The 24,388-nt window shown below is 47.9% G+C and overlaps 4 pseudogenes; all 4 read right to left on the bottom strand.

Annotated features, from left to right (window-relative positions):
• Positions 1–608: 608 nt before the first annotated feature.
• Positions 609–4,488, bottom strand: LOC149333926 (uncharacterized; annotated as a pseudogene).
• Positions 4,489–4,662: 174 nt separating this feature from the next.
• Positions 4,663–7,091, bottom strand: LOC149333925 (uncharacterized; annotated as a pseudogene).
• Positions 7,092–12,914: 5,823 nt separating this feature from the next.
• On the bottom strand, positions 12,915–18,779 carry LOC149333924 (uncharacterized; annotated as a pseudogene).
• A 4,220-nt stretch (positions 18,780–22,999) lies between these two features.
• Positions 23,000–24,180, bottom strand: LOC149333923 (uncharacterized; annotated as a pseudogene).
• Positions 24,181–24,388: the final 208 nt, after the last annotated feature.

The raw sequence follows: 24,388 nt of genomic DNA, 5'->3' as shown, positions 1-24,388 counted from the left end.
GCAGTTTGTTTCGTTTCTGTGGCCAGATAGAAGCGCTTTCGGCAGCTTACTTATCAGAGTAAAATATCTTTTTTTTTTTTTTTTTGCAGTAAGGTTCATGCGGGCTTTGTAGACATCGTTACTGAAACTGAAAAGCTACAGACATTGCTGTTTTCTTTTGTGTGTGTGCAGCAGCATACAGTAAGGCAATCTGTTTATAGCCCTTAGCTCAGGCATATTTTTCACTAATGAAGCGTCGTGCTTTGTACGTAGCTTGCCTAGAATCCAATCATTAACGTTCCGGTAATGCGCGATATTCTGTTAGGTTTCTGTGAAAAATAAAAAGTAAATTGTAAAGAAGAGAGCATCTGAGCTGATCTTTGCTAATGCTCGTAGAGACTATGTGGTGCGTGCATGTCTAAGTTAATATTCAATAAATGTTTGGACCAGTAGATAACACCACATATTTTTATATAGCACAGAAAGCTACAGCACATAGGTTTTTCTGTGTAAACACAGCACTGTAGTTGAATAAATTAGTAACAAAAAAATATATGGATGCTCTACAACACTGTCGCTACACAACGTGACCATGGTTTTCAGTGAAAATATTAAGAAATTCACCTTAATCAGCAATCTTGCTGTCCTCCTTCCAATTCCTCCACTCCACTTGTTTCGCTGCTTTCGTTGCAGGAACTAGATTCCGAGTCCACAGAAGTTATAATGCTATCCAGCTGTGTGTCAATTGCTCCATCACGTTCCCATGCTTGTTCTTCAAGGCGTACGACATGGGAACAGTCCCGCAACCAATTCTCTTGTGTAACGCGGGAGTCCCCTTCGTGCACAAGTTTCTCGACTGCGGACTGAGTGAACGTGGTGTTGTTGGCAGCGTAGCCTTTCACTTGACTCCAAACTTGTTCAGTTGGGTTGAACTCACAGTGATAAGGAGGCAGCCGGACTACGTTGTGGCCAGCACTCTTTGCCAGGGCATCAGTGTGTTACCCATAATATCGATGTTTGTGTTGGTTTACAACCTGCAGCAGCTCCGCCTTTAGATGGTCGCCCGAACAGAATGTTTTTTTCTGTCAACCATGACTCAATAGCACCTGTTCGAGTACGCAAAGTTGGTACTTTTTCGAGTTGCACACTATGGTACGGAGCATTATCCATCACTATTACGCTGTTTTGATCAATGTTTGGCACTAATTGTTCCATGAACCACTTCTTGAATCGAGTGCCACCCATTTCGGGGTGGTAATCGGCAGTTCCTTTGGCAGCACAAAAGATCAGGCACGCTCTTTCGACGAATCCATTCTCACTGCCGGCGTGCACCATGATCAATCTGCTGCCTTTGCCACTTGGTGCACAAAGTCCAGTTGTTAGGCCTTGGGAAGAGGCATCTTCCCTTGACGCCACTGTGGTGTCTGTCCAAACTTTCTCTTTAATGTGGCCGGCATTAACCCAGGTCTCATCAAGGTAATAAATGGTCCTTCAAAAAAAGGAAGGTGAATTTATGTGACAGTGCCAACAGCCTAGTGGCAAGCTGCTGTTTTGCTGCATTTTGCTGCTTCTCATTACGAGGGTGCCAGCTGCGCTCCTTTTGTGTGGCAAATTTTGGAACACTGACACCTCCCTCTCGCACACTTCTCCAATCTACAGATTGTACGGAGCCACCCTCCACTGCAGGGCAGGTCTGTGCATGAAATACCGTATTTGCACGATTCAAACGCGCCCCCGATTGTAACGTGCAGTAATATTTAAGGCCCGGAAACCACAAAAATAACTTGGCACCGATTGTACCGCACACACAGAATAATGCAGTTAACAAGCGTCTGAAAGTTGCTTAAAACATTTAATCGAACTCAAGAACAAAAATCGGAACACACGAACACAACCACGAGATGGGAACATCATAGGCTGTCAGAGTCGGAAGGCAGCTCTTTTTCGCTGTCCACCGACCACAAATAGTCATCTTCAGTGCCATCTAAAGCGTTTGGAAATTCTACATTTTTTGAATGCATGCATGACCCTTGCCTGTGGGATGGCCTTCCACGCACCGTCAATCCAAAATGGCGATCGAAACGCTGGATCCGCCCATAGATAGATCCAGCTCAAAACGACTTGCTGACACCGATGGCAGTGCGGCTGGCTATCATTCATTGAACTGCTTCGTTTCGGTTTTTGAGATGTAGGTTTCGGTTTGGAGGTTTTTTTTTTGCGTTGTGAGTCCGATTGTAACGCGCCTGTATTTTTGAACGCTTATTTTCAGAAAAAAAGGTGCGCGTTACAATCGTGCAACTACGGTATGAATGGGTGCTTCCGAAAAGCCTTTCGACAGCAGTAACTGAACAGTCCGCAGCATCGCCATGAGATGGTTGCATACCAGTTTGCCAGGTGGGCATTCACACGTCCCATGAACTATGTTGCCCTGGTCGTTGATGGCTGCAATGACTTTGTATGGTGGGCTGTTTTTCTTTTTGCTGCGATAACACGCTGCCTTTATGAAGACAAGCCCACTGCTGAAAAAGAACAGAGTTTATTTAAGCAATTAAACTGCATATTCCACATGGTGCAACCTCATCCCCGAAGTTCACATAGTTTAATCGAGTGGCTGCATTCTAGCAGTGCTCGGCTCCCATGTTTTGTCTAAAATGTAGAAAACACCCAGTGTCAGCTAGTGTGTCACTTTTTTTTTATTTATATCAGGGTCACGGTTCATTGAGTTACTGCAAAAAAATAATGCACTTAACCCCACAAAGTACTGGCCATACGGGGGAGGGTTGAAAAGTTGTTTACCTTGCTCGAACGTTGGATGATTTTGACAGCTTGCTATGTATGCAAAGCACCGGGGGCTCTTTTTAACATGGGACAAGCGCACTGAACTGTGCTGAAGCCGCATTGCAGGCTGAATGACATTTTCCATATGGATGACATTGATCGAACTTGGGATGGAAGGACTGAGCAGGCCCCTTTAACTGTGGAACGAAATGGTACGTGGGGCTTAACGTCCCAAATTGATATCGGCTACGAGAGACGCCTTAGTGGAGGACTCCAGATTAATTTCGACTACTTGGGGTACGCACAGTGCACGGACACCTTGCATTTCGCCTTCATCGAAACCAGGTCTCGGGATCAGCATTCGAGCGCCCTAACCATTGACCTCTCAGGGCGAGTCAACTGCTGAATGTCAACGCCGCAAGAGGTAAATGCTCCCCCAAAGAATGTGTGATCACCTTGCATCTTCCTCTCACTCAGCTCAAACATTATTAATGTGGTGAAGAAATTAGCCAAGGGCATGTATGAAACCATCCAGGGACCAGGAAAACCACAAAGCGCGTGTCTGTTTGAACTAGTTTGTTCCGCAACCCACACAATTCTTGCGTACATACCTTTGACTGGAACTGCATGTCTGCAGAGATGAAGGAGGTAAGTATGACTCGATGCTAAAATAGTAGCTTCGCCCGAGTGAGTGCTCCGATACCGACCGGCTGCTATAGAAGAGCTACATCTTCTGCTCTGTAAGGCGCGGAAGCAGCGCGAGGTTATTTTTGCCATCCTGTGATTGGGATCACTATCGGGGGCGTAGTGCTCGCCATGCCGTGCAAACGCTGTAGCGTGTGCACGGTGTGCAATTGACTGCCAGGCAACTGTCAAATTCTACACATGCACGTTGACATACACGCAAACAACACTACGCCGCGGGACACCACTCCTTCACGATGGCTGCGCTATAATGCCTAGAATATCTTGGCTAGTGTGCTTAGCACGGGCGGCGCGGTGGCTCTCGAGGTGATGCCTGCCGCGGCGCTGTGGTGCAAGAGGGTGTAGGGTGAGCGCGCGCGTTGGGGCGAGCTGGTTTCTCGCACGCGCTGCGCCGCTGAGGGTTGGAAAGGGCTAACCAAACCAAACGCTAACCAAATGTAAGCACACGCTAGCGTAAGCGATTGATGGAATTCAAACTAAAAAAAAAACACGTTTCACAAAACACACAATTCGGTTTAATAGAATGAATGCAGCATGTTTAATCAAAGGGGAAGTGCGAGTGGGGGTAATGCTTTTTGGCCAGCAGAAAGTACGAAAAAGCGCGTATTCAATTGCAGTGGCGCAGCTTTGGCAGTTTTAGTCGCTCTGGCTGTCCTTCTTGTTCCTTGTTAAGGCCCTCGACAAAAAATCTAAACCTCAACAGAACATAAAACCTTAGTTAAGCTGACAGTGTTTGCTTCTGGTGCTTGGGGCACCCAAGAGTTGGAAGCATTAGGGAATGTAAAAGGCTGGCAAACTCAGGCAAGGTTTCCATGTACAACTTGTTCTTGCTGAAAAATGATGTAAAGCTATCTTCCATGAGCTTTACAGCATTTGATAAAGCGTCACTTGGGCAAATGGGCCCGCCGTTATCAAAGTGGGTAGTGAAATAGGCATCCGCATTTGCACTTGCTTCAGCATTGCTTATGCAAAGGTGAGGAGCACAACTGGGGCAAGCTGTTTTTGCAACCATTTTCCTTACCACATAGCCCGCTACATAGGGCGCTGTTGCTTTTCTTCTCTGTATATCCTGTATGGACACCTTCTGAAACCAGTGTCAATTACATCCTCGGCCTCATCGACCCTTCCTCGGTCCATTAAGCTGTCCATTGAATCTAAAACTTGCTTAACAGATTTCTCCTTGGTGTCTGTTGCTTGGATTCAGCAGTGCTTGGACAACATCCTGGGAGCAGTTGCCTCCTCGTGGCGACTGCCCTGCGAGGCAGTTGGATGATCGTTACATCCCAATGATTGCCTAATGATTCCAAAGTGGTTTTCTGATTTGTCTTGGCTTAAACGAGATGTTAATAAATACTTGAAACCCATATCAGTGCTTAGGTAGGAAAGCAAGCCTAGGGTGCTTTTTATGGTCACTCTTAACCCAGCAGCTGTACTTTCATATAGAAAACCACCTCCAGCTGGTTTGGCATGTTCTTCCCACTTGTCCAGATACAGCATAGACCGCTTACAACGCAGGTCGCGGGAGTCGGGAAAATCCGCATTATAAGCGGTACCGCACTATATCAAACACGCCATTTTTAGGCTCTTATTCACATGCAAATATGGCCAACCCACCTTTCATTGAGTCTTTTACAACTTAACGCGCAATGAAGCACCAGAATTGGACACTAAACAGAAAACTTTATTTCTTCATCAATGAAAAAATGCTGTTACCTTCGTCTGGCGATGAGCGTTCGCTGCATTGGGCACTACCTCACCTTCAACAGCGATCAGACGCTGGAAAGCTTTCTCGCTCAAGCCCTTCTGCGCGCAGTACATCCTCAGCTTGCTGATGTAATCCAGTGCATCTCTGTCAGAAACTTCCGGTGTGCTGTCTCCTTTGTCGTCGTCATCGTCCGATACATTGTCATCACGATCACGCACTGCTGCTACAATGGCTTCGTCCGTGTCTGCTTCTTCGCAGACGAAGTCATCGCAATCCTCATTTACGAAGCCTTCGAATGTGTCATCCTGTCCAACAATGTTGTTTTTTACCAGGTCCGACCACACATCATCAACGTTGAGGACTTCGTCGACATCGTCGCCGCGGAGCCCATGGCATTGCGCACAAACCCCGCCTTTGCGAAACACTTGGCGATGGTTGACGCTTTTATCTGCCACCAAGACGTCGTAATCATGTCGATGGCACTTAGCAGGTTTACCTTCATTGCTTCATCTCGCTGAAGGTTAACCAGCACTCTCTCGCATATGTGCCTTTTGTAATGAGGCGATTACCATTGTAATGCGGAGAGCACCATTGCTGGAGCACGAATGGAGGTAGGATGCTCAAATTGCACAATACATGCCTCTTAGGCTGCCTCAGTTGCTTGTTATTGCAATCCGGTAATAGTTTTGCAGCTTTTGGATGGCCTTCTCACCAAGTTTCTGTTCACGTGGTAGCGGTGTTTTCAGCTTTCTTAGTGCCGTGCCAAGACGTTTAGAAACGTGGTTTGTACAGTCCTCTTTGGTCACTGCTGTTAGCCCATAAACCTGAGCTTCGGAAACTGCAGCATATGCCTTGCTGTCACCATCACTGAGAAATGTGGTGAACTGCATGTTGTTGGACTGTGTCCTGCTCCTGATGCGTAGTGCTGCTTCAGTTTCCATTGCAGGTGAGGTGCACTCAACATTTTTCTTGCACACAGGAGAATGGAAGGCCCTCCATACCTCTTCCTCTTCATCACAAAGTGCTTTGTGACTGCTACAGCCTTGGCAGTAGTTGGTCAGCACTTCAAAGTCTAGGCAAAGGCCAGTTCAGTGTCCAGAGAGATGGCAGTGCCAACACCATTGTGGCTCTTGTGCCCGTGCTTCTGCCAGGTCCCATCGAACATGACCGCAACGTCAGTCTGCGCAGTTTCCAATGCGGTTATCCGCCTAGCTTCTGCAAGATTGTCGGCGGCCGCTTTGGTGGCAGCGATGTGTATTTTCTTCGTTATGCTGTGGAATGTCTTGTGATGAAGTGGCTTTTGTAGGCCAAGAACACCACAAAACCTCATCAGCTGATCGTGTCCGACGCCTATGGAACGTGCAGCGAGCACCGCTTTCATATTGATAGCGAAACTGTCGCGGGGGCTTCCACTGCACCGCTCTGCGTCGCTGCCTTCACTGCTGTTGGTATCCGTACGTAGCGACATATACGCGGCAGAAATTGCCGTTGCCGGGCATGCTTCGTTTGTACACCTGAGCTCCAAGAGAAGAGCGAGGCCTTTCCGCTTGTTCTCAATTTCAATCACTGTGACTTCGCACTTCTCGCACGCCCCGCACATGGCACCACTAATGAGACGGGTCAGCGCTTCCACTTCGCAGATAACGACACTTGCACCGGCAGAGGTTCTGCTCTCCGCTATCTCTTCATCTTGGAACGCTGCCAACTTCTCCGACGCGCTCACGAACTCGAAAGCGTTACTGATGAAATCACACGTGCTTGACTTCGCAGCGCTGGAAGGCGTGCTTCCGCTCTGCTGACGTAGGGGGCTTGCAGCGTTCGTCGCGTTTGTGGCTCTCCTTCGCTTCTGCTTGCGCTTACCCTTGTATGGGCACGCAGTCCGGCTCTTGCGGAGGCGAAAGTTGCATTTATTCTCGCAGTCCATCATGAAAAATTTCTGATAATGAGAAGAATTGCTGGATAGCCGTGCGAGGCGATGCAACGCGAGCGAATACGAAACTGACGGGGTGGCTCCACTGCACGGCGACAACCAATGGCGGCCTCGGGTCGCGTCACATGACATCAGGAGCGTCCGGTAGACACGGGAAAAAAGCGTTTTTTTCATATTTTCCCGTGAAAATATGAAACTGACTGATGTGCCAGTCGAAAGAAGAAGGCTTAGCCTACTTTTTGCAAGAGGGCGCAATGGCGGCCGGCGCCGCTGCCGTGACCGGCAGCAGCATAAAGATGGCCAAAATTGGGCAGCACGCGCTACTTTTTTGGTCACGCGGCTCATTTAGACGTGTTTTTAGCTAACTTCTCGTAGAAATCTTGCTTTCATATTTTGCTGCATGAAAGTAGGATGTTCAAAGATGGTAAAACAATCGAAAACAGAAAATTGAAAATTTTCAAAATGCCGATTATTCGACCCGCGTCTCCCCTTAATTTCGACTACGGGGGGTTTGCACAGTGCACGGGCGCCTTTGCATTTCGCCTTCATCGAAACCAGGTCTTGGGATCAGCATTCGAGCGCCCTAACCACTGAGCCATCGGGGCGCATTAACTGCTGAATGTCGACGCCGCAGAAGGTAAATGCTCCCCCAATGAACGTGTGACCGCCTTGCATCTTCCACTCGTTCAGCTCAACGATTCTTAAGTTTGTGGCGAAGAAATTAGCCGAGGGCATGTATGAAACCATCCAGGTGAAACCACAAAGCGCGTGTCTATTCAAATTGGTTTGTTCCGCGACCCACACAACTCTCGCAAGCTCAGTATTGACAACAATCAAAAAATGCATACGCCACACTCCAGACCGTAGAGACTTACATACCTTCGACTGGAACTGCATGTCTGCAGAGACGGAGAAGGTATGATTCGATGCTAAAATTGTAGCTTCGCCCGAGTGAGCGTTCCGATCCCGACCGGCTGCTATAGAAGAGCTGCATCTTCTGCTCTGTAAGGCGCGGAAGCACCGCGAGGTTATTTCTGCCATCCTGTGATTGGGATCACTATCGGGGGCATAGTGCTCGCCATGCTATGCAAACGCTGTAGCGTGCAAGTGACTGCCAGGCAACTGTCAAACTCTACACATGCACGTTGACACACACGCGAACAACACTACGCCACGGGAAGCCACTCCTTCACGATGGCGGCGCTCTCAGGTGGCCAGACCGGAGACTGACTAACTGCAAGGATTTGCAAAGGGTCCATAGTTCGTGCCTTCTGCCACTTAGAAATGTTACTGGTGGTGTGGCGCTAGTATATACCTGTTGGGAAAATTGCCTCCTCAATCATTTTGTTTCAAGCAGGGCAGTTTTGTCATTCATCGACGTAATCATTGTCATCCATTTATCTATGCTGTGCACGGTGGTGCCACTGACCTCCAGCCCTCTAGTGGAGATGAATGGATGTGCTGACGAAAAGAAAGTGGCCAAAAAAGAAGATGCTTTTTCATACTTTTCTAGAGGGGGAAAAGTCGTTGTTACGACTATTTTCATTGTTGATGTTAAAATAGCAGAGAAAGACAAAATAAATTTGATAAATAGTGCACAAGAAATCACAGACCATGATGGTGATCACAGCAGATGAACAGGGCAATCGAGTGTCCTGAAAGGTCAAAAAGCTAACAAAGGTTGATGCAAGCAGCTGTCTGTAGGTCTTGAGTTGAGTACGTCTTGCGTCTACACTTCCACCTTTGGGATTGGATTAGCTGGTGACGATGCCCATACCGATGGCCTGGGCTGCAAATTTGTCTTTCAACTGTGCACTAGCTCCGCTCTTTGGCTGTTCATTTTCTTTTGGCAAGTTTTCGCAGTCTCCCTTGACCTTGGCCCTTTTGCAACATCTTCATGGGCTGTGGAGCAAGGTCAAATAAACTGATGCCTGGTAAAATTTGTCCGAATTAATTTCGGTTTTGCCTCATAGACTCTTGTACACCCGGCCAATTATTTTACCGTGCGAGCGTCGACCAAACCACTTTTCAGCGCCTTATCATGGCGCAGAGCGGCGAAACCAGTGAGAATAACCGCGTGTGCACAAGGTTTCGTCCATCGTGTCTGCTGGCGGCTAGGCTCTTCCCACTAATTCTACACAACCCCTGTCGCAGTTTGTTGAGCGTGCAGATTCTTGTCCGAAGCGAGATAGCTGAGGTACGTGTAGCTAGATTGCATTTTTTTGCCAGCATTTTTTTGCCAGTATTGGGCATAAGGTGGGAAACGATGAACAAAACGAGCGAAACAGGACAAATGCTGCATTTTTACTAAAAAGAAGACGCGTCGTTGGATATTGATGCACAGTCAGGCACTATTTATTGTGGCACTTTCTGCATCTTCCATGTGATGGCATTTGCATGCATCCTAGTGCACACGCGTGCGTGTGCACTCTTGTGCGTAGTCAGTAAGGCAGGAAATGTCCATCTGACTAACAACCCCAGCCATGCGTGGGGGTAGTGACTCGTATAGAGCGGGCACGAGGTCTGTGTCGGCTTTCACACCCCCTTGACGGCTTCCCAGAGGTCGTCGGAAGTTGCATGGTGCTGGCTCATTCTTGATAGGTTCCTCTTCATTATACCCCACACATTCTCTATTATGCTAAGGTCGGCTCCTTGCGGCGGCCGTGCCAGTGTCATGATGCCGACTTGCTCTAGGTGAGTGAGCCTTCACAGATCGGGAAGTGTGGATAGGGGAAAGGTCTTGCTGAAGATAAAAGAAACCGTCCTTGAAAGGACCGTCAAGCAAGTGGGGAAGGAGCATGTCATCAATAATTTCAATGTATGCCTCCGAGCAGAAATCACCGGGAATCCGATAGATGGGCTCGAGTCCCCCGTTGGTGACAACTCCCCAGACATTGACACTCCTGCGGCCGCTGGATTTTACGGCCTGGGTGTAGCAAGGGTTATGCCTACAAAAGAAAAAAACAGCTAGTTTTAATATCTTAATGTAATACTGCATTCTCGATGCAATTTTAAGTCTTAATGTAAAGGCTACACAGGAGAAAAAAAGCTGCTCAGTGCATTTGTTGTGAAGACAGTGAGCGTTTTTTGTTTATTTGTAGGCAACATGAAACTGAGCAGAAAGGCCACCATGGGCATCTTTTTCATTCACGTGCAAAACGTGCACTACATACCTTAAGCGAGCTGGTCGATAGACTCTGCTTTTGGTCCCACTGGGTGCAGAACGTAGACTTGGCGGTGAATGCTACTCGACTCCAGTCATTCACTGCAGATGCTCGTGCGCAAAACGCAGCCTTTCCGCCTTGCTGGCTGCCGAAAGCAGTGGTGTTTGGGCTGCACATCTGTTCATGAGGCCTGCTTCACGTGGCTGTTTTCACACAAGCTCGTCACTTGTGTTCAAGCCAACAATGCTTTTGCCTGGCCCCCAGTGGTGGAGGGGTCTGCAGCAGCTACAGCAACACAACAGTGGCCATGTTTTGCTCAGGTGTCGTCATGCGGTTCAAACATCTAGGTGTGTCTCCAATGCGACCTTCTTCACGGAAGGCTTGAATAATCCTATTAACTGTTGCCTTCCTTATGCCAACTTCTCGTGCTATCCCCCTTCGACATTTTTCCACTGTCGCTAGTGGTACAATACGCAGCCGCGTTTCCTCCGGGTTGTGTGGGGGCATTCTTCTTGCTCCTAGACATCTAGTGAAAAAAACCTGACCAACCGACCAGTGTGTGCCAGTGCATTCCTCACAAGGGATTCAAAAATGCTGCCACTGGTTCCTGGGTAGTTGGATGTGGAAAGGTTGTTTTTAGGTCTCCCACATGTTGGAAATCGCACCCAAGCTCTTGCAACATTGCCAGATTTGTGGGTGCCCCATCACAAGTGAGTGAAATGACCATAGCACCAGCATCATGTGCCTTACGAAGGCACTGGGTGACAAGGTTAGCCCTTCGTGTTCCAATTAGGCCGTCAACTAGAAAGTACCAAGGGGCAACTTCCATTGCCCATTAATAGCCACAGCCATTACAACAAATGCAGCCTTTGCTTGTGGTGAAGAGTCGCTGTCAATGCCACTGCCGAAATCGACAAACCCTTCAAAGTTGCGTTTTTTTCACTGGATGTTTTGCGGAACAGCCATTTCATCGACCATGAGACTGCAAACTGTTTGGTGCCCTTTGCTTGCTGTTTCATCACATTTCATTTTTAGGCCATTGAAAGCTTCTATTGACAGTCCTGCCTGGCCATCAGCAGTCTCATACCATTTTCGCAGCGTTCTGGGATGTGGGAGGCACGTGCCAGAAACTTTCCTGACTGACTGATGGAAATAGAAATTTAGAGTTAAGGCAAAAGTTCTCAGTTCAGGGGAGTACTGCTTTTGAGTGCCAATTCCACCATGCTTTGCGACTTGTCTTTTAAGTAGGTGCTTATTTGCTTTACCCAGGCCATCTAACATAGACACTTGCTCTCTCAGGAGGATATTCTCCTTAGTTAATGCTGACAGAACAGATTTAAGTTCGGCGTTTTTCTTTTGCAGTCTTCGCCTTGTTTGCTGCAGTCTTTTGGTGCCTTTTATGTATTGAGCATGCATTGCAGAAAACCATGCAGCCCTTGCTCTCAGATAAGCTCTTTTGGGTGTGTTCTCCTAAATAAAGAACAATGCATGCCCAAGCCTTGCATACTGCAGTTACAACAGTGTGCACTTATAAAGCACAAAGCACTCTGAATGTCCCATAAAGAGAAGAATGAAGGAGCTCAGTTAATCTTGTTGTCCTACTTTAACCCTGCAAAGCCCGCACACAGAAACACAAGAAGAAAAAATGAGAACTTGTTTATTTACTTCTGCGATGCACGAGTCGATTAATTCAAAAATACTACAAAAATATGTAAGCATTACGCAACTGCAGTCCGTATCATATTTGATACAATGGGCTTCTTTGTTAGTTCAGGAAGGTTGTGCAAGCCAGATGTTCACTGCTTGTGGTAGTCATAAAAACAATTTCTGTCTTTGTTCAGGCAAAGTGTCACCTCACATTTGGAACAAATAACAGAACTGAACGTGTTCATACTTGGCGAACAGTTCCTGCATCGCAGTCTCTTGTTGGTGACCAGAGGAAAGTGGCCAACACCATCTTTCCGTACTTCACTTTGAGGTCGCTTTGTCGCCACTTCTCTTTTCTTTGGGACTGGTGAAGGGAGACTAGACGGTCGTCCTTTTCTTGTCTTTTCACAGAACATCAAAGAATCTGATAGCTCTGCAATCAATACTCGTAACTTCATCGCTTTTGTTTTTAGCTGGACACATTGGCGCCTACGGATGTTCCAAGTGTTCATCATACAGATAAACAAGCTGTGGTACAAAACATACATGTACCACCGCCTGGATCTTATGTTGAATTTGTATAGAGCCACCTGATAATTGTGTTGGCCTATACCGCCCATGAAACTGTTGTACGCCGCAACAATAGCTGGGCGCGGTACATCTATGTGGACTTTGGCCTTGCGGTCATATCTCTTTACCTTCTCAACAGGCTCCACGGACACAAAGTTTGAAACTAATGTTACGGCTTTCCTGTCGAACCAGCGTACAACCGCAAGGCCTGTCCCGTTGTCGACGCAATGATCGTGGGAACCGTGCCCATGTGGCTTTAGGGCTTTCTCAGACTTGAGCGAACAGTCCTTTAGCCGGCGCAAGGTGCCGACATACTGGATACCACCGCCAGTCAGTTCTTCAACAAGGTCCAAAGAGCTGAAAAAATTATCTGCAGCCACCTTGAAACCCTCATCAGAAGGTAGTTTGCTGCACATATCCAGGACGGTGTCGCCACCTAGTCCAAATGTCTCAGCACTGCTTCATGCAGTGCTGTCTGCTCAGCAACCGACGACGTGTGCTGCTCCTTTGGCATCAGGGACCGTAGGACAGAGTGGAAAGACTCAGAAGCATTTTGTCTTTGCACCCATGCAGCATTGAAGAAGAGAAGCCTGTGAGAGGCGCTGCATAGCCTCAGCGATGTAGCCTGGAAGGTTGTACTTGTGCCTTGGCTGTGGCGAATCACTTGCCTCGACAACCTAATGACGGCACCACGAGTTGGCACCCTCTGGGCAGAAGTCGTGGTGAGGCTCCTGTTCAGTTGACGTGACATGGAGTACGATGCCATCACTGCACACTGCGTTGCAGCCACATCGTTGGAAGTTGTTTCTCAGGGCCCAGCCATAATAGTCTGTCAGTTTATCAATGAGAGCTTCTGTCAGCCTGCCCGCTGTCTGGAGATTGAATTAAGACACATGAAATTAACGATAACATAGAGAAATGAATTCACTTCCCTCCCGCTGACTTTTCACTTTTTTGCACAAGTGTGATACTTTCCAAGGTGGAAGTCAGACTCCAGCCGTCCCGATGCACAAAGAACCCCTTTATTCACACATACAGTCATGTATATATAACAAAGAACAGAAGCGCCCCCTGGGGATAAAGAATTAAAATGGAAAACGAAACTGAATACAACATACTCCCCCCCTCTTATTTTTAGTGATTAGTTGTTAGTACGTATTAGTAAAACCCCAAGGCATGCACAGTGTACTTATTTACACATAATTACAAGACTATGTACACAATGTCAGACTGCCAACAAATAGGTGTGATAGTCTTGGAGCCAGGCCGGCGGTCTCGGGTCGGCCGCTTTGAACGTTGCACTGTCGACGGTGGCGACGTTTCGTAGACTGCTGCTGCAGTATGCCAGAAGGCCGAGCCTGCATCCTGAGGGAAGGCGGCTGTAGTACGGCAGGCTGCGGCACATCAAGAAACTGCGGCTGCTGTATGGCACCAAATTGGCCTGGTTCATCCCTCTCTGGAACCCTGGAAAGCTTGGAGGCATTCTACATACGGCCGTCTCCAAGTCGGAAAGAGGCTGGTCCCCTCCTCTCGATCACTTTATTTGGTGAAGAAAAGGTGCAGTCGCCCTTGAAACGAACGGACAGTTTCTTGATACGGATAAAGTCGCCTACGACTATCTTAGTCTCCTTTTGTCCGTGTAGTGCTTGCTGCTCTGCTGTTGACGCCAGACCCTTCGTCGAAGTCGCGTCAACTGCTTGGCTGGGTCTTCCGCGAATGCTGGTGCTGAGAAATCCACGACATCCAGCCTGGTTCGGGGCATTCTACCATGCACCAGAACTGCTGGGGCAACGCCTGTGGTGGCCTGCGGAGTACATCGGTAAATGGCAAGGGATTCTGTCAATGCCTGCCGTAGTGGTTGCCTTTCGAGGAGCGTGACTTGAATGAAGTTTTTCAATGTGCGATTGAACCGCTCTATTTGCCCATTCGCTTGGGGATAGTGTACTGAAGAATGCGAAAGACGGATGCCTCTGTTTTTTCTGGAAGGTGATGAATTCACGCGAAATGAACTGAGGTCTATTGTCACAAACGATCTCTTCTGGATAGCCTTCAGGGGCAAAAACACTTGTTAAAAAGTCTTTCACGGTGCTGGTGGACACTTCACTGCAAAAGTGTACCTCCGGACATTTGGAATGGTAGTCCACAAGCGTTACAGCAAATCTGCATTTGTAAGCTGCATGCGCCAAAGGACCAACAATGTCTAGGCCAAGTGTCTGTCACGGTCGCTCAGGTGCTGGTGATGTCCTGGCGGACTGATCTGCCTCCAGGAAGATGTGGCAGTTCTTTATCGCCATTTCCACTTGCTTATCCATTCGTGGCCACCAGAACCGCTCATGCAGTCGCGCCTTCGTGCGCGTGATACCCAGATGTGTCTCATGCGCGGTGCTGATGATCTGAGCTGTGACGGAGGGCGGACACATGAGGCGCTGTGTATGCAGTAGCAGGTTATCAACGAGAGAAAGTTCTTCCCGAATAGGGTAGAATGGTTTCGCCTCTTTTGGTATGGACTTCTTTGGCGGCCAGGAACTCAGCACAAATGACCAGGCAGCCGTCGTCGAGGACAGCCTGCCTTAACTTCTCCTTTGTCACGCAGGCGGGCTCAATGAACGAGACAGTTTCTTCCTCCTTAGCAATCTCTGCCTCCGAGGTAGGTGCTGGCAGCCGAGAAAGTGCATCTGCAGTGTTTGTGGACCCCTTGCAGTATTCAACAGTGAAAGTGTAGCAAAGCAGTTGTGCACTCCAGTGTGCGACTCGGGGTGGGCATCTTCCGTGTCCTTGTGACGACAGCAAGGACACCAGTGCCTGGTGATCTGTCCAGATTGTGAAATGGCGACCCCAAAGGCACGTGTGCCATCTCTACAGTGTACTAGAATGTTTTCCAGTTGCACAACCGCGCCTCTCCATCTGACGCGCGCGGTGTCTCCTGCAGCCCATCAACCTCTCTTGAAAGCTTGCCTCTGCAGCATACGCTGCACGCTAGAATGGAAGGCTTGTTTGGTTACATACCAACACTGTTTCAGTGTAGTTCAACTGTTGGCTCGCCATTTATTTAAATTCTTTTTTCAAGAAACTTTATCAGCGTCGACTTTTATTGAACTTGCCTTACGATTTTGGACTTTTCATTGTAAATAAAACTAGAAGCAGACAAAAGCCAGGGGATGTATTTTTCGCGAGCTCAGCATTTCGCTAATACGGGTAAGAATATTTCGAGAGGGAGAAATTTCGCGAAGCAGATGTTCTTTGCGGGACTAATTCTGCGAATTTCGAGAAAAATCGTTTACAGTATCTGCCATTTGGGACAGATGCAAAAGAATTGGTCGATTTAATTTGCACGTTATTTCATAAGCGCGAAAGCACGTTAATTTTTTAGTGTTCGCGGTAAGCAAGGTTTAAAACACGACGCCCACAAGAAAAAGAAAGCGCGAAACTGCCCCCGCTGCTTGACAAATTTTATTCCACATGCATTTAATCTTCAGAGTAACGCAAGGAGTGCAAGAGGCTGCAATACATTGTTGCAAGGACTGTACAAATGTAGCCAATTAAGCCTGCTCAGCTTGAGGTGTTCCACTGCCTTTCGCTTTGACAGCATATTGGACTTGTGCAAGCCCTTGACGAAAAAATGAAGCCGTGTGATTACATAAATGCTGACTGTGCGAAGAGTCAAACTTTCTGCATGCTGTCTACATCCCACCTTTAAAGGAGCAACACAATATGTATCATGTGCATCGCACTTTCACGGTGTACCTTTCTTGCCCTGAAACAACTTGTGAAAATGTCCTCTAGCCTGGTTATAACACGAAACAGTTCAAGCGAGGGGCAGAGCAAGCCTCCTTGATCATTGTGCTGCACAAATGCTGCAGCATGCAAACAGCGCCCTTGTTCTGCTGGAAGTAAGAGGCTGTCGGTACAAACAAGAGCGCTTGCTTGGAAGCACACATTTCTTTGCCACATAGCCAGTGATATAATAAATTAGCCTAGAGTCACTTCGCTGCACATGGTAATCATGTTCTGCTGCTTCAGCACTGTCATATGAACCGGAAGGTCCCGCTTACTCTTCTGTGCCAAGCTTCACTGTATCGATCAGCTGTTGCTTTGTGGTTTCCTCCTTGTCCCCAGTATCAAGAAGAGGGATGGATAGCTGGGCGAGTTTGTAATAATTCATCGTGGGGGGTACATCGCGAACAAGACGAAGGATGTCCCGATGCATCAAGAACCCGTTAATTCACACATTCAACCATATATATATAATGAAGAAGGGAAGTGCCCCCTCCGAGAATAAAGAATTCAAGTGGAAAACGAAATTGAATACAGCAGCAAGGTTCTGCAGTGTTATGCCCATCCTCTTTTGGACGCGGATGAGGCACCATTTGGGAACAATGGGGTCTAGTCCGTAGATGCTCTCTTGCAGTAGGGCATCAGAAACAAGCGTTGTGATACAAGCGTTGTGATACAAGCGCTTTGATACTGAACGGTTGAAAAGAATTAAAGCTGCTTCTACTTCCATCCTGCCATATTTAGCATCAGTGTTTTTCTGGCAAACATGATGCTCATGCCAGCTTGTGTAATCTGCATCTCCAGGTTTCGGTCCTACCCGACAGCGAAGGCACTGTTCAGACAGAACCACAGCATCCATGATGAGGCCTGTGTGGTACTCAATGACTACCCCAACTCCGATGTGGGGTGTGTGCCCACGCTTATGCCAAGTTCCATCATGTACTACAGTGATGTCGCTGCAAAAGCTTAGGTCCATCTCCTTGTAGACCTCCTTCACTGCAGCAGCTGATTCGACATAGAAATTGTCCATACACTGGATCTCTGTGTCCCTGAATGTCTTCTGCAGATGCTTCTGGAATGTCCCATGATGAGGACCTCTGTGAGACACCTTCATCGTTGCCCAGAAGTCATTGAAAGCTGTCTGGCCCTTGCCAGTCTGCTTCATTGCCGTGATGGCTCGTATGTTCACTTCAAAGGCCAATGCTTCATTCTGGCGTGCGGAGTTCCACGAGCTTGCAACCATCCCACAATGTGGGCACATCAGTTCAAGCTTTGTTGCCAGTCCAAGCTGGGTGCCTTCTGGAATGGTCAAACCAGGCACCAAATGCTAGAGAGCAGGTCGCTTAGGGTATCCATATGCACAAGGCAAAATTTCGCACCTTGACTTGTAGCTGTGGCAGATCTGGGATAGGGCATCATCACTTCTATATACCGTTGTGTTGCTGGCATGTCGCCAAGTCTTTCTTGACTAGCAGCACGTTGTGCATCCGCCGCCTTGATCTCCTCGCATGTCAGGAAATGCGTTTCTAATAGCTGTTTCCATTGGGCTAACAGGAGCACTTTTAACTGCGCTCAAAGTGCTCTCGTGAGTTCCAGCTCCTACCAGTGGTCAAGCAGGAGCGGGAGCGTTGTGTCCCGTTGGCTTTATTGCTTTTATTATTATTGCTTTATTTTATAATGCTCTCGGTGCTTTGCATAAAATTATTTAAATTTTTTAATTTTTTTTCGCTTCCTGGCAGCTGCCTTCTTCTGACTGCTGTCCTAAATGGTGTCATTCTTAAATTTGCAAAAATTACTTGGCACAGTGTTGGCTGCTGCTTTTACCATAAGCTGAAGAAGTAATGCCATTGTATGTCCATTTTCACACTCGCTGATCGGAAAGTCTTCTTGCACCAGGGAAGCTACTGAGGAAGGTACACTGGCGCGTTGATTGCCGCTCAACAAAAATCTCTTCATTTCCCCCTGTCGAAAGCTTTTCAACAATGAGCTTGGAGACGAGAACCATATTAACAACACACGGCTGCAGAAACTTAAGCCCATCTCTGGAAAGGTGAAGAATCATGCTTATCTCTTCAGCTTCCAGGGCTCTGTTCTCAACAACTACTGCGCTGGCACACGAGGAACAGGGAAGGTTCCTTAGGGCAGCATGTGCTCAGTAGCCAGCTATGTACACTATCACATCCATGTTGTCCTCTGTAATAACAACGGAAATTATTACCTGTGTCCACAATTCCTTGGTCGTCCTCTTTGGTGCTTGAAGTCGCGTCAGTTTGCAATGTTAGAAGCTTTTGTAGCCTCAACTTTTTTTTTCTCACTCTTACAACTGACACACAGATACTTGGTAGTTCTTGCCAGCCAACCTGCGATAACTACTGAACCGGTCTTCCAAAGTGTCTGTTTGGAGTTTCTCCAGCAAAACGTACTTGAACTCCAGCTCTTCCAAACAGTATCGTGACACTTCCACAAGAAAATGGCAATCCAGCCGCAGTTCAGTGTGATTTTCCCTGGTGAGTGCGCCACTGGACATGTTAGCTAACTGCCAGGCATCAAGCCAGTCTACGATTCCACTGAGAAAGGTCAACTGTTGATCTATGACTGATTGTATTGGTTCTTGCAGGCCGTCCTTGACTCTTCGGCCCTTGTGAGGAGTTTCCACATTCACTATTCTCCACCATGCCCTCACAATGTCTATGAACAAGGCAGTTGAATCGACAAATGCGATCTTTAGCACTAATCACGAGTTCGAAGACTATTCGAGATGAAAGAGTCGATTAGATTCAGGACCAGTTTCACGTTCTGGCACTCCATAACTGTTGCATTTACAGCTTTCGCGTTGAGCTCGTAGGCAGGAGGGAGGATGCGGAGGTGTGAGAGTTCTGCGGGCATACCGCTACACTTGAACACATACTATGGAGATGCCCCAGTGCCCCAGGATATGGCGGAATCAATAATACAGAGGAATGGGAGACCATACTGAGAAGTGCCGACCCTAGCATGCAACGATACGCGACCTGCCTGGCAGCAGAAGCTGCGCGACTATATCGTTGCTAGTCATCCAGCTGCGACGCTGCCCCTCCCCGGACGCCTACTTGCGGACCAGGAGGGGCACGGGTCTTCTTCTGGCGGAAATAAAGTTTCTTCATCATCATCATCTGATGATTAAAGTTTCCTAACAGCTTCAAAGGATGCTGCTTTCATTCGAGGGGGGCCGTCAGGCATAACTGAACGGTCCCACAGTCCCAGAACTGGGGAGCTGCCTGGTGGCTGGCAGACAAAGAACTCCTTCACCTGCCAAACCTTGCATTCAAGGTCCCTCCGTCGCTCTGCCGGCCATAGCCACCGACCTCAACCATGAGGAGCCTCAGGTTGCTGTCGGCGACGACCATCAGCACAGTGGAGTATATGCCCTGCAAGTAACCATAGCCATACGCATTGCTGCTAAAAATGACAAATCACAGTTAGTACCTCGTACTTAACCGAACAGCTAAGATGCTTGTGTGGCTAATTAAGTAAGCACAGCCTTCAGATGGAACTGCAGTGCCCCATAGCTTTTAAACAGACAGCTACAACATCTTCCATAGCAGTCTGCTCGTGAAATGTACGATGCCTGCCACAGTGGAAATGCCGACCCTGAAACGAAGGGCCATGTCTTGCATATGCATGCCAGATGACAAGTATCTGTAAACAAAACTGAAACAGAAAGTTAGTGAAAATCCAACGTTTGTGGTTCTACACAGTTTATTTTTTGAAATGCTACAAAATTTTGCATACACAAAACAATTTTTACCTTGAAAAACAAAACAAGAAGAAAACTTTCTTGTCTACCTCCTGTTAAACTGTTATGGGCCTATTCACGTGGTTGTCGTGTACGCAGCTACTTACACATTTTGTCAGGTTTGTCCAGAGAAAAAGAACCTGAGAAGCAGGCGTAAAAAAAATCCCACAGCCAACTTACATACCTCAGGGTGATAGTGAGCCTTATCATTTGAGAAGGGAGTGGCTCACGAATGCAATGCTTCTGGGCAAGCGCTTCAAGGAGTGCATGGAGCTTCTCGAAACTGTTCCGGAGTCATACGGTAATACTTCCAGAAATAGTCTCGGTCTGCGGATATCAGAAGTGGCATCAGCAGAGAGCAGTGTGCGCTTAGAAGCACATACATGAAAACACGCTATGCCAAATATATATTTCAACTCACGGCAGTATAAAACTCCGACTCAGACTTTCGGTTCTCTCAGATTGGGTGAACCGACAAATGCCTCGGGCTTCGCAGGCTGTCTAGAAGCTTTTTTTTTTCTCGAACAGAATATTGCTAGAGTAGCAGCCGCCGATGATGGTCGGGGTCAAGTGGAGATGTGAGCACTGGGAATGTCAACGTCCTCGTCACTGGCCCTGCCTTCCTGAAGTAGAAGTATCTTTTTCTCCAATAAGTAATATTCTTCGAGAGGAAGAATCTGAACGATATCGAGCCGGAGAGCTGAGGCACCTGGCATCACAGAGGTTGAGCTAAAGAGCTGAGTAGTGTGCGGTTTTGTAATAGAGGGATTAAATACGTTTGCCGCACTTAATCGCGGCTGACATAGTTCAAAACCGCCGGGACCCCACCCTGTGATCACGTACGCCACCGAGCACATGCCGACCACGGTGGGCCTTGCTCTGAGAGAAACAAAGCAACGACACTGGCTGACACAAACAGGCATTTATTGCTATGACAGCAATGACGCCATCTAGCAACAAAATGAGCTAAGGAATCAAGGTCGTCCTACTCACTAGCACAGTTACGAGCGAATGTTCGCCCACGCTAGGGCAGGGAAGATACTCTACAACCGGATGGGACAAGATGCGGGAGAACGTTCTCCCCCACGGCCTCGCCCTGCTGGCTAAGAGCAGAACGTCCCTCCGAACAGTCCATGTGCACCAAGTTCCCCAGCCGAAAAGACAGTCGTCTCACTCCCCTGTGCACATGCGCAGCAATAATGCAGTCTGTGGCGCTCACATCGCTGCGGTGGAGGCGCCCTGTCTTGGTAGTTACGGTAACAACCGAGGAGGAGCACCGCGGTAAAGCAAACCAAAGGGGATAACGTGGGGCAAAGTCCCCACAGTAGTCACACAAGTGCACAGTCTAAGTATCTGTCTAGCTAATTTGAAGTGTTGGGTAATTTCCTGGTAGCTGATGAGACCTTCCTCTGTGCGCTCCAGGCTCGAGTCACTGCTCACGGCCCAGGCGATAGATCCTCGAGCCTTAGTGTGAGCTCCCCCTTGTTTTTCAGGATAGCTTTGGAGGATTCTGAGAGGTTTTTGAGGTTCTCCCTCTCGAGTAGTTGTTAATGGAAGTTTTGGAGTCACTTATAATGGTTTCAATTTTGGCATTCACTTCCACCGCTTTGTCCGCGTTGCGCAACTGCAATCCACGACATTTTCTTTTTTTGCGCGCGATGCGACCTAGTTCACTGCAAAGAATCTGCAATAACTTGCGCTACAAAAGTCGTATTTAAAAAAATTGGTTTTATTTTGCTCTCAGAACATGCACACATTTTCAGAATTAGTAATTCTTTAAAGTGTGATAAATTTTAGAGCACTGTGGCATGTGAAGAGCTACGCTACATTTCTTGCACTCCCAGCGGCTTTCACCTCTCTTCCCTTGTGCCTTGCAGACGACACATCTTTGAGATGGATTTTCTTTCTCAGCATTGGGCGGCATCTGAGGAGGGAAATGAGCCCACTCACAAGCTTCTGAACGTATCGGTGATGAAGCTACAGCTCGTTTTCCTCTGCGCTGATATCCAGGCAGCACAGTTTCTTCAACGATCTGTTCGACCTGGTCCACCTTCCAATCCGCATAGCACATTTTTTTTTCCAGTTGCTTTATGGAACAAGATATAGCTGTTATAAACGGCTAAATCCATAACATAAAAAAAATCTTTCTGTATCCTTTGGCGTATCTCCACATTATCGGGAAGGTAGCCAGCTGTTGATCATGGCGGTCAATGCCCCCGATGCCTTTATTGTAGTCAAGCACAACACAAGGTTTTCGGATCGGTTGGCCGTGTTTTGTTTTCTTCCCTGAGTCGCTGAAGTCTGTAGCAGCGTTGACATTGCCACTGGTTTTCTGTCCTGCCAATTTGCAGCCATTATCCCGTGGGAAAAAAACAGTGTAGCACTCACCATGCTGCAAGTTCAGTTTTTTGAAGTCTTTCGGCAGGTTTTTTTCGTTGCAGCCTCACTTGCCAACAGCACTGGATCCTGAATCTTTGACGCTAGAAACAGAGTCTGAGAACTATACCAGTTGTCTACAAAAATGGCATGGCCTTTTACTCGCTTACAAGCATCACCACAACATCCCTGCTGTTGCAGGCGACTTGTCACTTTTTCCGGTATATATCGAAAATTTGAGGCAGTACCTGCTAGCCGATTCACAGACCTTGTAATACTTTATGCCAAAGCGAGCTCTCTTTGACAGGTTGGTCTGCACAAGGCAGAGTCAGCCTTGAAACTTCATGAGACTCTCATCCACTGCCAACTCTTCCTCTGGATAATAGGCACTGGAGAAAGCTTCCAAGACATACTCTAAAACTGAGCGCAGTTTCCACAGCTTGTCCCCATTGGCTTGGGCGCTACTGTCACAGAAATGCAGGTATTTACACAGGGCTTGGTAACGCTGCCTAGGCATCAAAGATGGGAAGAACGGTGTGTTAATTACCACTCTGTTGACAAAATGCAAGAACGAGTCTCAAGCACAGTCATGTTGATTAGAATTCTCCTGCCCCATACACTGGGCCCTCACAATCTTCGCAAATGGAGTCTGTCAGACGTGCTCTCTTTGCCACGTACGGCGATGTGCTCGGGCTTCGGCTGTGTGGCGGACCGACCTCATCTTCATTCTTCTCTGGCCACGGGAGGTTCCCGACACAACAAGCTCTTCCGGTGGCAGCTCACCAAGCTCCTCGAGAACTTGTTGAAAGCTACCGTGTCCCCTATTATATCGTAACACAGCAATGGCAGTTGCTGTCTCCACAGCAGTTCTTGAGGCAAACTTAGTTTTTGGGCATAGCAGCCAGATCTCACTGTTGAGGGACTCTGCTTCGTTTTGAGTCTTTCTCCGTAGGCACTGGGTGAGCAGCTTTTCATCGGTCAGCCATTTCTAGATGGGTAGCACTGCCAGCCCTTGTGCCTTGGTCAGAAGCGGAGTGTGGTCTGATACGGGCTCTCCTAGTGCTTTGGCTCGCTGGTGCTTGCACCAAGATTCCTCTCCTTCAGCGCAGAATTTACGGCTGTGAGCAGCATGTGTTGAGCAGGAGTGAAAATATGACGCTCAACTGGCACGATAAATTTTTTGGACGCTGCCCCTGTTGCTGGTGATAGCTATACGTTAGTAGTTCTGCAACTTTTTCATTGCTGCATCTTTCAACTTTTTAGAAGAAGCGTTTTTATTTTTCGGAGTGCAGTGCCAAGACGCTTGGCTACATGATTTGTGCAATCTTCTTTTTCGACTGGGGTTTCACCATACACCTTTGGCTCGGAAACAGCACTAAAAGCTTTATCATCCCCATCACTAAGGGACTTGGTGAATTGCAGTGGTGTCTTCTGTGAGGATATCCTCATCCAAATACATACTGCTGCCTCCATTTTCATTGCATGAGAGGAACATTCAGTGTTCCTCTCGCAAACTGGGCCATGGTAGGCCTGCCATATCTCATCTTCGCTTCTAAGGTCTTGGTGTCAACTGCACGCAAGGAAGAAGTCTAAAAGAACCTCGAAATCCAAGCACAAACCAGTGTCTACCGACACAGCTGTGCCAATGTGTTATGGCTTTTGTGGCCCCGCTTTTGCCAGGTGCCGTCAAACATAACGGCAACATTGGTCTCGCCCGCCCTGCCCTCTCTTTCGTGAGGGCTGTAGCTGTTTTCATGTTTTCAGCCACAGCTTTCATGGCCTCAGCATGCACTTCCTTGCCGATCGCCGCAAAGTTCTTGTGATGCAACGGCGTCGGCAAGCCGTGAATGGCACAGAAACGGGACAGCTGCTCATGCCCAATGCCTATAGTGCGCGTAGCCATGGCCACCTTGATGTTCACAACGAAGCTGTCGCGGGAGCTCCTGGTCTAAAAAGCTTCGGCTTCCGCTGACGCCAGCTGCAAG

Source organism: Amblyomma mixtum, chromosome 8 (assembly GCF_055824585.1).
Source record: "Amblyomma mixtum isolate Tamu chromosome 8, ASM5582458v1, whole genome shotgun sequence".
Taxonomy (NCBI): Eukaryota; Metazoa; Arthropoda; class Arachnida; order Ixodida; family Ixodidae; genus Amblyomma; species Amblyomma mixtum.
Note: the sequence above shows the minus strand (reverse complement) of the source record. Positions and strands in the feature narration are given on the sequence as shown.